We start from the raw sequence: 15,427 nt of genomic DNA on the forward strand, positions 1-15,427 counted from the left end.
TTCACAGGTCTCTACTGAGACCCATTCGGAGTCCGGTATGCCGTTAGATGCTTCAACTGTGGAACCTGTTGATGTCTGTACCTTGGATGGGTCCAGAGCCGCTGTGCAGGCACCGGGCTTCTGAGGGTGTATTCAGGCATACGGACTTGCATATTAAACCGACGCCTCCTTCTTCATTTAGGCCTAAATCCTGAACCATGCCTAAGAAACCGACGCCCAGGCCGCATGCTCAGGCCTCTATGCCTAAAAAACAAATGATAAGAATGGCTGAAGATTTTGTAACTTTAATCAGGGGAAGCCAACCTCTCCCTTCTAAGAGACCTAGGACTGAAGTTGTTTATGAATCTTCTGACCAGGATTCTGATTTTTCTGATTCTTGTGATGATCTGGATTTGCCCTTATCTACTTATGAGGATTCTGATGCAGAGGACTCTATTCCCTCTGCTTCCCCTCCAGAGGATTTTTCTTTTCGTGAAACCTTACAATATTCTAAGGGAGCATTTTCACTGGGAAAGCCAGTATTTTTCTGATGCAAAAAAGAGGCTTAGGGATTTCTTACTCCTGCCTCAGCATAGGCCTTTAGCTATACCTCCTGTACTAGACATTGTTGATGATGCCTTTTCGGAATCTAGTTTGGCCCCTGATTCTTGCCTCCTGCTCCCAGAAAACCTGACAGATATTACACTGTTCCTGATTCAGACAAGTTTCTTTTTAAAAATCCTATTGTGGATCCAGAGACTATTTCACAGGGACCCACAGGCATTAAGTCTTCTACTGATAAAAATCCTACCCTTTCTGATAGAGACTCCAGGGCGCTGGATAGATGGAGTAAGAAGGTTTACACTTCTGCAACCTTGGCCATTAGGGCTTTAAACTGCCAGTTTCATATGTTAAAGTATCAAAAACATGTTATTGGGTTTCTTAAACAGAAAATGATGTTGATTCCTGACTGTGCTGAAAATAAAGAATTACAGGATTTAATGCATTCTGCTGAATAGGTTGGTAAACATACTTTGCAATGTGGATTTGATTCATTACAGGCCTCTTGCAGGGCTGTTGTGACTGGGTCTGTGCTCAGAAGGCATGCTTGGCTTAAGGAGCAATCTTTGCCCGATCATGTTAAAGTTAAACTGTTGGATGCTCCCTTAAATCAGGGCTGCCTGTTTGGCAGCAAAGCTGAGGAAGTTCTTAAAAAGATGGAAGATAAAGTTAAATCTATGCAAACTGTTAATGATTTCTTGCAAGTTCAGCACCCTAGATTTAGTAGGCATTGTCCCTCTAAGAATTGGTCCTTTCCAGCCCCTTCCAGGTCTTCTCAAGCCAAACCCAGACACAGCAGAAACCCCAGATTTCAGTCCAAGGGGACACACAAGACTAAGCAGTGGGGGATTTCCGCACCCAAATCTGGTAGAAGTAAGACTTCCCCCTATTAAACTGTCTCAATGACTTGCTTTTAAAACTTCCAAGCACTTCCCAACTGAATGCTCCTTTAGGCGGAAAGATTGGTCTGCAGGCCAAAAACTGGGAACTCATTACCCAGGACAAATGGGTTTTAAATATAGTGTCCCAGGGATACAGTTTCTACTTCCACATGTTACCAACACCAAGCGGGTGGTCAGATCTACCCGCAAATCAGTGGGCAGAGGCCCAAAATCAAGTTCTCTCTCTCTTAAGCATGGGGGCTATTCAGTTGGTACCAGAAGAGGAAAAGGGACAAGGTTTCTATTCGAGACTTTTCCTGGTACCCAGAAAAGGCAATACATGGCGTCCTATCCTGGACCTTTCTACTCTAAACACCTTTCTGGTGATTCCAAAATTCAAAATGCTGACTCTTCACCAGCTGCTTCCTATGCTAGGCAAAGACGCATGGTTGGCAACACTAGACTTAAAAAAAAAAAAGCATACCTGCACATCCCTATCAGAGAGTCTTGCAGAAGATACCTATGCTTCAGTTCTCTACACTGCTCTTTGGCTTATCTACTGCGCCCAGGGTATTCACAAAGTGCCTAGCTCCAGTCATTGCATTTTGCAGGCAAAGAAATATTCAAATATACCCACACCTGGATGATTGTCTAATTCAGGCAGAAAGCCAGGACATACTTTTGAATCATCTAGCTTCTGTTCATGGGGTGCTGACTTGTCTGGGGTATACCATAAATGAAAAGAAATCACACCTGGTACCCTGTCAACAAATTATATTCCTGGGAGCAAGCTTGAATACAACTTCCCAGATGGCTATCCTCACACCAGAGAAATGGATTCATTTGACAACCTACTTCAAACAAGTGCCCACAAAAACCCAGCTATCTGCAAGGCAAATACTGCAAGCCTTGGGGTTCATGGCCTCCTGCATTCTTCTAATCCATATGCACGGCTGCATATGAGGAAACTACAGTGGTATCTCAAAAGCCTATGGTGTCAACATTCACAGGATGTAGAAGCAATGATTCCTATCATACATTGCTTACGCCTAGAGTTCATTTGGTGGGCAGAGGCCTGCCACCAAAACAGGGGACTACCATTCACACTACCCCCTGACACCCAAACCTTAACAACAGATGCATCAGACTATGCATGGGGGGGGTTCACCTGGTAGGGAAGTGCATTCAGGGCAAATGGAACCCAAGTCAAATGCACCTGCACATAAATCAAAAGGAAATGTTAGCTGTACAGAATGCTCTGACAGCATTCAAGGACCACATTCTTCCAGGACAACTAATGGAAAAGATGGACAACACCACTGTCATGTGGTACATAAACAAGCTGGGGGGTACACATTCTTACCCCCTCTGCAGACTAACCATGGCATTGTGGAACACAGTCTTGAGCTACCAAGTGAATCTACAAGCTCAATTCCTGCCAGGAAAACTAAATACACTGGCAGACGGACGAAGCAGAAACCTCATAGACCCACATGAGTGGAAACTGGAACCAAAGATTTTCAACATGTTGACAGGCAAGTGGGGGAGCCCAGATATAGACCTGTTTGCCTCCCCCCAGAACCATCAATTGGACAAATTTTGCACAAGGATTCCCCACAAGCTAGCTTGGAAAGTGGATGCTCTATCCTGCAGCTGGAAAAACCTATCAGTTTATGTCTTTCCTCCTCTGCCTCTGCTCTCCAAGGTACTACTAAAGATCAAACAGGACAAGCCAAGGACGATTTTAATTGCACTAGACTGGCCATGCCAACACTGGTACCCCCTCTTGCGCAATGTGTCATGCTTAGCCCCATGGCACCTGCCTCAGATTCCTTCCCTGATATTCTTCGTGTTTCACTGTTGCAGTCATTACATTTGGGTAATCTGCTGGCAGGTTGCCCTCAGTCAGCCTGATTAACAAAGTCTTGGGTTCTGCGTCGGTTGCTGTCCCTGATACCCACTACTTCTGATTCGCAGGCCTCTACTGAGACCCATTCGGAGTCCGGTATGCCACAAGATACTTCAACTATGGAACTCAAGGATGTCTCTACCTTGGATGGGTCCGAAGCTGCTGTGCAGGCATGGGCTTCTGAGGGTGTATTCAGGCCTACAGGCTTGCATATTAAAATGAACCTCCATTACTAAGGCCTAAATCTCGATCCATGTCTTAACAAATTGACGCTCAGGCCACATGCTCAGGCCCCTATGTCTAAAAAACAAATGATAAAAATGGCTGAAGATCTAATAACTAATCAGGGGTAGTCAACCTCCCCCCCTCTAAGAGGTCTAGGGCTGAGCTTGCTTATGAATCTTCTGATCAGGATTCTGTTTCTTCTGACGACCTGGATTTGCCCATACCTACTTATGAGGATTCTGATGCAGAGGATTCCATTCCCTCTGCTTCCCCTCCTGAGGATTTTTCTTTTGGGGAAAATTTACATACTTTAAGGGAGCATTTCCACTGGGAAAGCCAGGAATTTTATGATTCTAAAAAGAGGCTTAGAGATTTCCTTCTTCTACCTCAGCATGGGCCTTTGGCTATACCTTCTGTACTAGACATTGTTGATGATGTGTTCTCGGAATCCAGTTTGGCCCCTGATTCCCTGCCTCCGGCTCTTAGTAAATCTGACAGGTACTACAGGGTTCCTGACTCCCACAAGTTCCTTTTCAAAAATCCTGTTGCAGATCCAGAAACCATTACTCAGGGACCCAAGGGCATTAAGGCTTCTACTGCTAAAAATCCTACTCCTTCTGATAGAGACTCCAGGGTGCTGGATAAATGGGGTAAAAAGGTTTATACTTCTGCAATGTTGGCAGTCAGAGATTTAAACTGCCAATTTCATATGTTAAAATATCAACAGCATATTATTGGACTGCTTAAACAGAAAATGATGCTGATTCCTGACTGTGTGGAAAATAAAGAATCACAGGAGTTAATGCATTCTACTGAACAATTTGGAAAACATACTTTACAATGTGGTTTTGATTCTTTAGAGGCCTCTTGCAGGGCTGCTGTTACTGGGTCTGTACTTAGAAGGCATGCTTGGCTTAAGGAGCAATCTCTGCCTGATCATGTTAAAGCAAAATTGTTGGATGCTCCTTTAAATCAGGACCGCCTGTTTGACAATAAGGCTGAAGAAGTTCTAAAAAAAGATGGAAGATAAAGCTAAATCTATGCAAACTGTTAAAGATTTTTTACAAGTGCAACCTCCGAGGTTTAGTAGGCACTGGTCTACTAAGAATTGGTCCTTTCCAACCCCTTCCAGATCCTCTCAAGCCAAACCCAGACAAAGCAAAAACCCCAGGTTTCAGTCCCAGGGGACTCACAGGACTAAACAGTGGGGGACTTCCACTTTCAAATCTGGAAATAGCAAGACACCCCCTATGGTAAACAGACTCAATGACTTTCTTTTAACATTCCCAAGCACTTTCCTTTTAACCACCCCTTTGGGGGGAAAGATTGCTCTTCATGCAGAGAACTGGGAACTCATACTCCAGGACAAATGGGTTTTAAATATAGTGTCCCAGGGATACAGATTTCATTTCCACATGTTGCCAACACCAAACGGGTGGCAGACCTGCCCCCAAATCAGTGGTCAGAGGCTCAAAAACAAGTACTTTCCCTCTTAAGCATGGGGGCTATTCAACTGGTACCAGAAGAGGAAAAGGGACAAGGTTTCTATTCCAGGCTTTTTCTGGTACCCAGAAAAGACAAATCATGGCATCCAGTCCTGGATCTGTCTACTCTAAACACCTTTCTGGAGATTCCAAAATTCAAGATGCTGACTCTTCACCAGTTACTTCCTATGCTAGGCAAAGATGTCTATTTGGCAACTCTAGATTTAAAAGAGGCATACCTGCACATCCCAATCAGGGAATCTTGCAGAAGATACCTTCGCTTCAAAGCAGGCTACTTGCATTATCAGTTCTCTACACTGCCCTTTGGCTTGTCTACTGCGCCCAGGGTATTCACAAAGTATCTAGCTCCAATGATTGCATTTTGCAAGCAAAGAAATATTCAAATATATCCATACCTGGACGATTGTCTAATTCAGGCAGAAAACCAGGGCATACTTTTAAATCATTTGGCATTTGGAAAAAGGGTTTAACTTGTCTGGGGTAAACCATAAACGAAAAGAAATCACAACTGGTACCCCATCAACAGATTACATTCCTGGGTGCAAGCTTGAACACAACTGCCCAGATGGCTTTCCTCACACCAGAGAAGCAAATTCATTTGGTAACTTACTTCAAACAAGTGGCCACAAAAACCCTGCTATCTGCAAGACAAATACTGCAAGCCTTGGGGTTCATGGCCTCCTGCATTCTTCTAATTCCATATGCAAGACTGCATATGAGGAAACTACAGTGGTATCTAAAAAGTCTATGGAGTCAACATTGTTACAGCCTGGAAACAATGATTCCTGTCATACCTTGCCTATGCCTGGAGTTCCTATGGTGGGCAGTGGCCTGCCACCAAAACAAGGGACTAACATTCACACTACCCCCTGCCGCCCAGACCTTAACTATAGATGCATTAGACTATGCATGGGGGGCTCATCTGGCAGGGAAGTGCATTCAGGGCAAATGGAACCCTAATCAAATGCACCTACATATCAATCAAAAAGAAATGTTAGCTGTACAAAATGCTCTGACAGCCTTTTTCCAGGACAACTAATGGTAAAGAAGGACAACACCACGGTTATGTGGTACATAAGCACGGGGGTACACATACCTACCCCCTCTGCAGACTAGTCATGGCATTGTGGAACACAGCCTTGAGCTACCAAGTGAACCTACAAGCTCAATTCCTGCCAGGAAAATTGAATACACTGGCAGACGGACTAAGCAGAAACCTCATGGACTCACACGAGTGGAAAATGGAACCACAGATTTTCAACATGTTGGCAAGTGAATGGGGGAGCCCAGACATAGATCTATTTGCCTCCCCCCAGAACTACCAGTTGGACAAATTTTGCACAAGGACTCCCCACAAACAAGCCTGGAAAGTGGATGCTCTGTCCTTCAGCTGGAAAAATCTGTCAGTCTACGCCTTTCCCCCTCGTCCTCTGCTCTCCAAAGTTCTACTAAAACTCAAACAGGACAAACCAAGGATGATTTTAATTACTCCAAACTGGCCACGCCAACACTGGTACCCCCTCTTACGCAGTGTGTCGCAAATATCTCCATGGCACCTGCCTCAGACCCCTTTCCTGCTGTCTCAGTAGGAGAACCAAATTCTGCACTCTCAGCTTCCAACATTGAACCTTGCAGCCTGGCTAATCACTTAAATTCATCCTTATCATCCCTCAGCAGACCTGTGATGGATGTCATCTTGGAAGCCAGGAGACCTAGTGCTAGAAAATCTTATGCTGACAGATGGAAAAGATTTTGTGCCAGGAACCAATCTTTAGGGATGAGCACAGCAGCGCCCAATTTACCTCAGATTTTGCAATACTTAACTGAGATGCTTCACACGGGCCTGTCTTTTTCCTCCATTAAAATCCATGCCTCAGCTATTTCAGCTCACTGTAACACAGAACCACCCCGCTTCTCTCATCCTCTGCTCAAGCAGTATCTCAGAGGGGCAGAAAACTTGAGACCACCCAGGAGAGCTCCTACCCCTGTCTGGGACCTTAACTTTGTTTTGGAGAAACTCACTCTACCTCCTTTCGAGCCAGCTGCTACTGCAGACTTAAAATTTCTTTCTTGGAAAACAGCCTTCCTTTTAGCAATCACTTCAGCTAGAAGCATATCTGAATTACAGGCCCTTATGGCAATGGAGCCGTTCATCTTTCATGCGGACAGGATATTCTTCATGTTTCACTGTTGCAGTCATTACACTTGGGTTATCCTGCTGGCAGGCTACCCTCAGTCGGCCTGAATTCCAAAGTCTAGGTCTGGTGTCAGTTGCTGTCACCTTTTCCCTGACGTCAGTGCACCAGGGTTATAAAAGATGCAGCCGACACCATTTTCTTCAGTCTTTCTTACCGTGCGGTGCCCGAAGCATAAGCAGTTCGCAAGTGCTGGTCGGCCGACTCCTGAGAATTTCATGTTCAAATTTCAGATCCAAAGTCTTCATTAAAAGCTAAGTACCCCATTGGGGAAACTTTTTTCTTGCTCCAGACCGATGTCAGAAAAAGTTAATAATTGTATTTCTTGTGGGAAGCAAATACCTCATAAGGACTTTCATTCTTACTGTATTCCTTGCCTAGGCCCTGACCACGATGTTGCTAGTTGTCAGTTTTGTGCTAGATTTAACCAACGCACTATTAAGCAATGGTACGATTTTGCATTACACTATTTTGGCAGAGATTTAATTATACCATGTCTTCGGATAGCCATCCGACTACCGGAATTCACAAGAAATGCAAAGAAAAAGAGAAGGACAGGCATTCGAGGTCCAAAACCGACAATGAGGCTTCTTCTAAGCAGTCGCCGGTTTGCCGGTTCTCAGTGAGGCGCCTTCGCAGCCCCTGACACCTGCTACTTTAGACCTGCAGGCCGCTACCGACTCCCACGTGGAGCCGCCTAGGTCGCTGGAAGGTCAAAGTATTGGACCTTCGGAGACTATTCCCTCAGATGGGTCCGGAGCCGCTGAGCAGGCATAGGCTTCTGAGGGTGTTTTCAGACCAACTCAATTATACATTAAAACCACTTCAGCTTCAAAGGCAAAGACTAAAGTGTCCTTAAAGACAAAGAAACAAGTACAACAGCCTCATTGACAGGCCTCCATGCCCACAAAACAGATGCTCAAAATGGCCGAAGACCTTATTACTTTGATCAGGGGTTCCCATCCCCCTCCTGATAAAAGGCCTAGGCAAGAGACAGAATATGAATCTTCAGATCAGGTTTCCATTTCCTCTGATTCCTCTTCTGATCAGGAATACTCTCTTCCTCCCTATGAGGATTCTGATGCTGAAGAATCTATCCCTTCTGCCTCTCCTCCTGAGGATTATTCTTTTGGGGAAACCTTGCATACCATGAGGGAGCATTTCCACTGGGAGAGCCAAGATTTTTCAGAATCTAAGAAAAGGCTCAGAGGCTTCCTTTTACTACCACAAGACAGGCCCCTAGCTATTCCACCTGTGTTAGACATTGTTGATGATGTATTTTCAGAGTCCAGTCTGACTCCTGACTCCTTACCTCCAGCTCCTGTTAAGCCGGACAGGTACTACAGGGTCCCTGACTCTCATAAATTCCTTTTCAAAAACCCTGCTGCTGACCCAGAAACCATCTCTCAGGGTCCCAAAGTGGTCAAGGCTTCTGCTGCAATAAACCTTACCCCCTCTGACAGGGATTCTAGGGCATTGGACAGATGGGTTAAAAAGATTTACACTTCCACAACCTTGGCTATAAGGGCTTTAAATTGCCAGTTTCATATGCTCAAATATCAGCAATATGTTATGTCACTGTTTAAACAGAAAATGTTGACTAATTCTGAATGTGCAGAAGACAAAGAAATGCAGGATTTATTGCATGCAGCTGAACAAGTTGGAAAGCATACTTTGCAATGTGGTTTTGATTCTTTGGAGGTCTCCTGCAGAGCCGCTGTGATGGGCTGTGTCATCAGGAGACATGCTTGGTTAAAGGAACAAACTCTGCCTGATCATGTCAAAGCAAAATTATTAGATGCCCCATTACAGCATGATACTTTGTTTGGTGTTAAAGAAAATGGAGGACAAAGCTAAATCTATGCAAATGGCTAAGGATTTCTTACAGGTTCAGCATCCAAGATTTAGCAGACACTGGCCTACAAAGAATTGGTCCTTTTCAGTGTCAGACAGACCACAAAGGAGCAGATACAGACGCCCAAGAGGCAGATCCCAGCCCCAAGGCTCATACAGGTCTAAACAATGGGGTGCTTCTACCTCCAAAAGTGGAGAAGACAAATCACAACCATACATTGGCATATTTTTAGCCTACCCTTTGGGGGGGGGCACCTGACATCTGGGGCAAGAAAAACTGAAGAAAATGGCATCGGCTGCATCTTTTATACCCCTGGCGCACTGATGGGGAAGAGGCAACAGCAACCGACGTCGGACCTAGACTTTGGAATTCAGGCCATCTGAGGGTAGCCTGCCAGCAAGATAACCCAAGTGTAATGACTGCAACAGTGAATACACTCAAACATCTACATTTATGGTAAGTGTACACAACTGTACTTTCTCACAGGGCCAATCCATCCTTTATGCCCAAGGTGGTTTCCAGTGTGGCTCTTAATCAGTCCATTCATTTGCCAGCCTTCTTTCCCAATCCACAGAACAAAGGGGAACGGATTTTGCATTCCTTGGCTGTGCACAGACAACTTAGATTTTACTTGGACAGGACTAAATCTCGAAGAAAATCTGAACAATTGCTGGTAGCATTTGCTGCAGGGGCAGAGGGGAAGGCTATTTCAAAACAAACCATTTCTAAATGAATAAGCCATTGCATTCATTTCTGCTATAAGCACCATGGAAAACCTATCCCCCAGGGGATCAGATCTCACTCCACCAGGGCTGCATCTACTTCTGCAGCCTTTCTCAGAGGTGTTCCTACCAGGGATATCTTAGAAGCTGCTACCTGGAGTTCTGTACATACTTTCTCCAAGCATTATCATTTACCAATTTTCTCTAAATCCAGAGCTGGCTTTGCCACTGCTGTCTTGCAGGGCCTTATAGCTGGCCCTGATGCTGTATAAACTCCTCCTCTCAACCATAGCTTTGGGAATCTACCCAAATGTAATGACTGCAACAGTGAAACAAGAAAAACATAGTACAGTTGTGTACACTTACCATAAATGTAGATGTTAGAGTGTATTCACTTTTGCAGTCCTGCTTACCCTCCCTCCAGCTCCCTAGTTTTTTTTTTCTGGCTATACCTCTACTTTCTTTTACTATGTTTAAAAGCCTTTTTGGTGTATTTGCTTTTGGTTGGAGGTATACTTTTGTGTTTATTTGCTCCCTATTAGGGGGCACCTGACATCTGGGGCAAGAAAAACTGATGTAATGGCATCGGCTGCATGTTTTATACCCCTGACAACCTGACGTCATGGAAGAAGGGAAAGCAACCGACGCAGGACCCAAGATTTTGTTAATCAGGCTGACTGAGGGCAACCTGCCAGCAGATTACCCAAATGTAATGACTGCAACAGTGAATACACTCGAACATCTACATTTATGGTAAGTGTACACAACTGTACTTTGTCTCAGCAGGAGAATCAGATTCTGCACCCTCAGCTTCAAACCCTGAACCTAGTAGCGTGGCTAATTACCTAATCTCTCCTTTACCATCCCTCAGTAAATCAGTGATGGATATCATTTTAGAGGCAAGGAGGCCTAGTACTAGAAAATCTTATGCTGCAAAATGGAAAATATTTTGTGCCTGCAATCAGTCTCAAGGGATGAGTGCAGCAGTGCCCAGTTTACCTCAGATTCTACAATACTTGACTGAGATGTTTCATAAGGGCTTGTCCTTTTCCTCCATCAAAATGCATGCCTCAGCCATTTCAGCTCATTACAGCACAGATCCTCCCCTCTTCTCTCACCCACTGCTCAAACAGTTCCTCTGAGAGGCCAAAAATTTAAGGCCACCCAGGAGCACTCCAACTCCAGCCTGGGACCTTAACTTTGTCTTGGAGACACTCACTCTTCCTCCTTTCTAGCCAGCTGCTACTGCAGATTTAAAATTCCTTTCCTGGAAAACAGCTTTCCTTTTACCAATCACTTGTGCAAGAAGGGTATCTGAATTACAGGTCCTTATGGCAGTGGAGCCTTTCATCATCTTTCATGCGGACAGGGTGTCCCCCAGAACCAGTCCCTCCTTCATGCTCAAGGTGGTATCCAATGTGGCTCTTAATCAGTCCATTCATTTGCCTACCTTCTTTCCTAACCCACAGAACAAAGGGGAACAGATACTGCACTCCTTAGATGTGCACAGACAACTTAGATTTTACTTGGACAGGAATAAACCTCAAAGGAAATCTGAACTGCTGGGTGGCATTTGCTGCAGGGACAGAGGGGAAAGCTATTTCAAAGCAAACCATTATAAAATGGATAGGCCACTGCATTCATTTCTGCTATAAACACAGTGGAAAACCTATCCCACAAGGCATCAGACCCCATTCAACCAGGGCTGCATCTACCTCCACAGTCTTTCTCAGGGGCGTCCCTAACAGGGGCATCCTAGAAGCTGCTACCTGGAGTTCTGTACATACTTTCACCAAGCATTATCATTTGCCAATTTTCTCTAAATCCAGAGCTGGCTTTGCCACTGCATTCTTGCAGGGCCTTATAGCTGGTCCTAATTCTATTTAAATTCCTCCTCCCAACCTTAGCTTTGGGAATCTACGCAAATGTAATGACTGTAACAGTGAAACATGAAGAACATAGCACAGTTGTATACACATACCATAAATGTAGATGTTCGAGTGTATTCACTGTTGCAGTCCTGACTACCTTCCCTCCAGCCCCCTTTCTTCCTTTGGCTATACCTCTACTCTCACTTACTATGCTCAATGTTTTGATGTATTTGCTTTTTTGTTGGAGGAATATCCTTGTAATTATAGATTTAATTGCTTCCCATTAGGGGTGCACCTGACATTTGGGGCAAGAAAAACTGATGTAATGGCGTCGGCTGCATGTTTTATACCCCTGACAACTTGACGTCATGGAAGAAGGGACATCATCCGAGGCAAGACCCAAGACTTTGTTAATCAGGCCGACTGAGGGCTACTGCAAGCAGATAAGCCAAATGTAATGACTGCAGCAGTGAATACACTCGAACATCTACATTTATGGTAAGTGTACACAACTGTACTTTATCAGGATATACTGGTAGCCATTTCTCTTCACTGTCTCTTACAAACTCCTCCATGGAGAACTATGTATAGCCTTTCATGCTTTGGAAGATCCAACTGTATTTGATCACTTATTCATTTGCAAAACTAATGGTACAGCAACTGCTCAGTTAAAGGAACTAAAACTTCATCAGTAGATAGATTCATATCGCAATGTATCCCCTCACTTCTGGAAAAGAACTTCCACTATGTGTCAAAGTATCACTCTTGCCACCTTTAAGTTAAACCTTGATAATTGGATGAGCAGCCTCAAATTCTCTCCCAGTCTGTGTTGTCTTGCAGTCCTTAAGACTAGGGGGCGGGGATTTGTAATATTTTTGGGGGGTAAAATTGAAATGGTCTGCAGACTGATTGCCTAGTAATTACAAACTGGAACTAGCAAAAACAATCCAGGACCACATGGACTTCAAACAAAACAAATCCTTTATTAAAATGTAAGCACTTTCATGCCCACAACATGGCACTTCATCAGACATAAGACAAATAAACCACAAGCTCAATATATACCATAATTAATTAAAAACAATCAGAGTAAATCATTAGATGATTAATGAATCAATTTACATTCCTTTAGCAGAGGTTTTAAAGGTACATATGTATTTGTATATGTTTTACGTTTGGGACCTTTGCTGCCTTGGTATACATATATTTTTGGTGCCTAGTAATTGCCTATGAACCTAAGCACTTTAAAAGGATGCATTTCAACATCCATATGGAGTTTCCCACCTTGGATACCAAGAATGAACATAAAAACCTGAAGACTGTCTCAATACCAGGAGACATGGAGACACCTGAAGAAACAAGATAGGCAAAGGTCAGCTAAGAGGAGAGAAGGCAGAGAATGGCTCCCTGTTGTTTCTTGAGAAAGTAGAGGGTAAGCCTGCTGGAAGACACTTGCAACAATGATCAACAGGACATCTACTGTTACAATAATTTCTTACACAACTGTACTATGTTCTTCCTTTGATCACTATTGTAGTATTCCAAACTGGGTGACTCTCAAGGATTAGTGATTGGTAAGGGTGGATAGATCAGGCTTAGATGAACTGTCAAGTTATTACAGAGAGAACGGATCTGGCAAATGAGGCTCTGGATGCAAGGAAAACATATACCCTATAGTGTTTGGTCTAGGTATGTACAGAATACCAGGTTGCTGCTTCTAGAATGGCTTTAGAATCAGTACCTTTGAAAAAGAATCAAGAGGAGGCAACTACTCCAGTGGAATGGGCTTTTACAGATGAAGGTAAAATTTTTCCATGGTAGGTGTAGCAAAAGGAAAGAGATTTAGATGTACTGTTAACAATAGTTTACTTAGAGACTGGGTTTCCTGACTTGGCTTCCTTGAAGGAAACAAACAACTGGTCAGTTTTGTGAATGACTTCATCTTATCCAAGTAAAATATGAGCTGCCAGTGTACATCCATAGAATGGATGATTTGCTCCCCTTTATTCTGAGGGTTAGGGAAAAAGGCAGGAAAATTGGTGGCCTGACTGAGGGATAGCTCATTAACCACATTAGGCATAAATTAAGTATTGGACCTCATAGAAACCTTGTCCTTATGAAAGATAAGGGAAGGAGGGGTTGTCATCTGAGACTGGAGCTCAGAAACTCTTCTAGCTGAAGTAAGGGCTACTAGAAAGACAGTATTCCATGTATAAAATTTAAGAGAAGCAGAAGTTGTTGGTTCAAAGGGAGGTAGAGTGAGCTTTTCTAAGACAAAGTTAAGGTTCCAGAAAGTCAGAATAGCTTTTCTAGATGGTTTTAAGTGAATAATGCCCTTAAGAAACTGCTTTGCCTCAAGCCTGGAAAGTAGTGGGGAGTCTAGAAGCAATCATTCAGAAATGGCTGATATGTGCATTAACTGAGGAGTAAGCTAGACTTTTTAGTAGCTCACACAAGTAAAAGACAAGAACCCCATTTTGTATAGGGTCCAGTTTTGTAGCACATCACCAGGCAAAATCGTTTCCATTTGGATATGCAAGATTTCCCAGTGATAGATTTAATTACCCCCTGAAAAACCTCTAGCACTTGGTGTCTGAAAGGGATCAGAATTTTATTATCTATAATGTCAGGCTGAAAAATGAGAGATTTGGATGAAGTAGAGAGCCCTTGTCTTGCATAAGCAAGTCCACTCTATGAAGTAACTTGTGAGGACCCCTGGCTAGATGGTAGAGAAGGGGAACCAATGTTGTCTGGGCAAAACAGGAGTCACCAGCAAGAGTTTTAGTTAGTCCCTTTGGATCTTTAACAAGACTTTGGAGAATAGAGGCAGGGGGAGGAAAAAAAGAAACATCCCTTCCCAAGGAAAGGATTTAGCATCTGGACACATGAATGGAGGCAAATAGGTCTAGCTGAGGAATACCCCATCTGTGGATCATGTCTAGGAAGACTTCTCTGTTCAGCATCCATTCATGAGGGTCTTCCTTTGATCTGCTCAGAAGGTCCAACAGGACATTGTCCTGGGATGGAATATAAACTGCTCTGAAGGATAGGTTTGCTTTTAAGTCCTGTACTTTCACTAGAAGAGCCAGTCTGCATAGCTAACAAAACTTTGTCCCCTTGATTGCTTATGTACCCCTGACTGTAGTGTCGTCTGTGAAGATTCTGAGGGGACCTGAAGACCAAGTGTGAGAGAAAATATGCAGGGCTTGAGTCAGTGCCTGCATTTCCTTCATGCTGATTTCTGTCCTTTGATTTGGTGGCTATTGCCCTTGAACTCTCAGGAAGCCCATCCATGGCCCCAGGCTACCTCTGAGGCATCTGTATCAAGTCCTGATAAGGCATCTCCAACTTTAATGGAAGGCTTCAGTTGAGGTTTACCTGCAGTATCCCCCCTGGAATTCTTGCTTTCTTTGGAAAGGGAAGAAGTGGAATTAGAGTGCCCAGAAGATGGCAGTGCTGAGACCAGATAGATTTTAGGTAGGATTAGATCTTTCTGATATGGAGTATTGTGAAGAGCACCATAGACCTGGTTGCTGCCATGAATCCCAGGACCCTGAAAACTTTTTTTTGCAGGGCATGATTGTATAGGCATGAGAGACTGAAAGCAGTTCGAGAAGGCCTCTACCTTTTTTCTGGTAGAAAGACATGTCATGAGATGTCCAGTCTACAGCCCAGACAGACAAGGCCCTGGGAAGGATTCTCTGTGGACTTTTAAGTTTATCAT

Source organism: Protopterus annectens, chromosome 12.part0, assembly GCF_019279795.1.
Source record: "Protopterus annectens isolate FY-2018-M chromosome 12.part0, PAN1.0, whole genome shotgun sequence".
In the NCBI taxonomy this organism is placed as follows: domain Eukaryota; kingdom Metazoa; phylum Chordata; order Ceratodontiformes; family Protopteridae; genus Protopterus; species Protopterus annectens.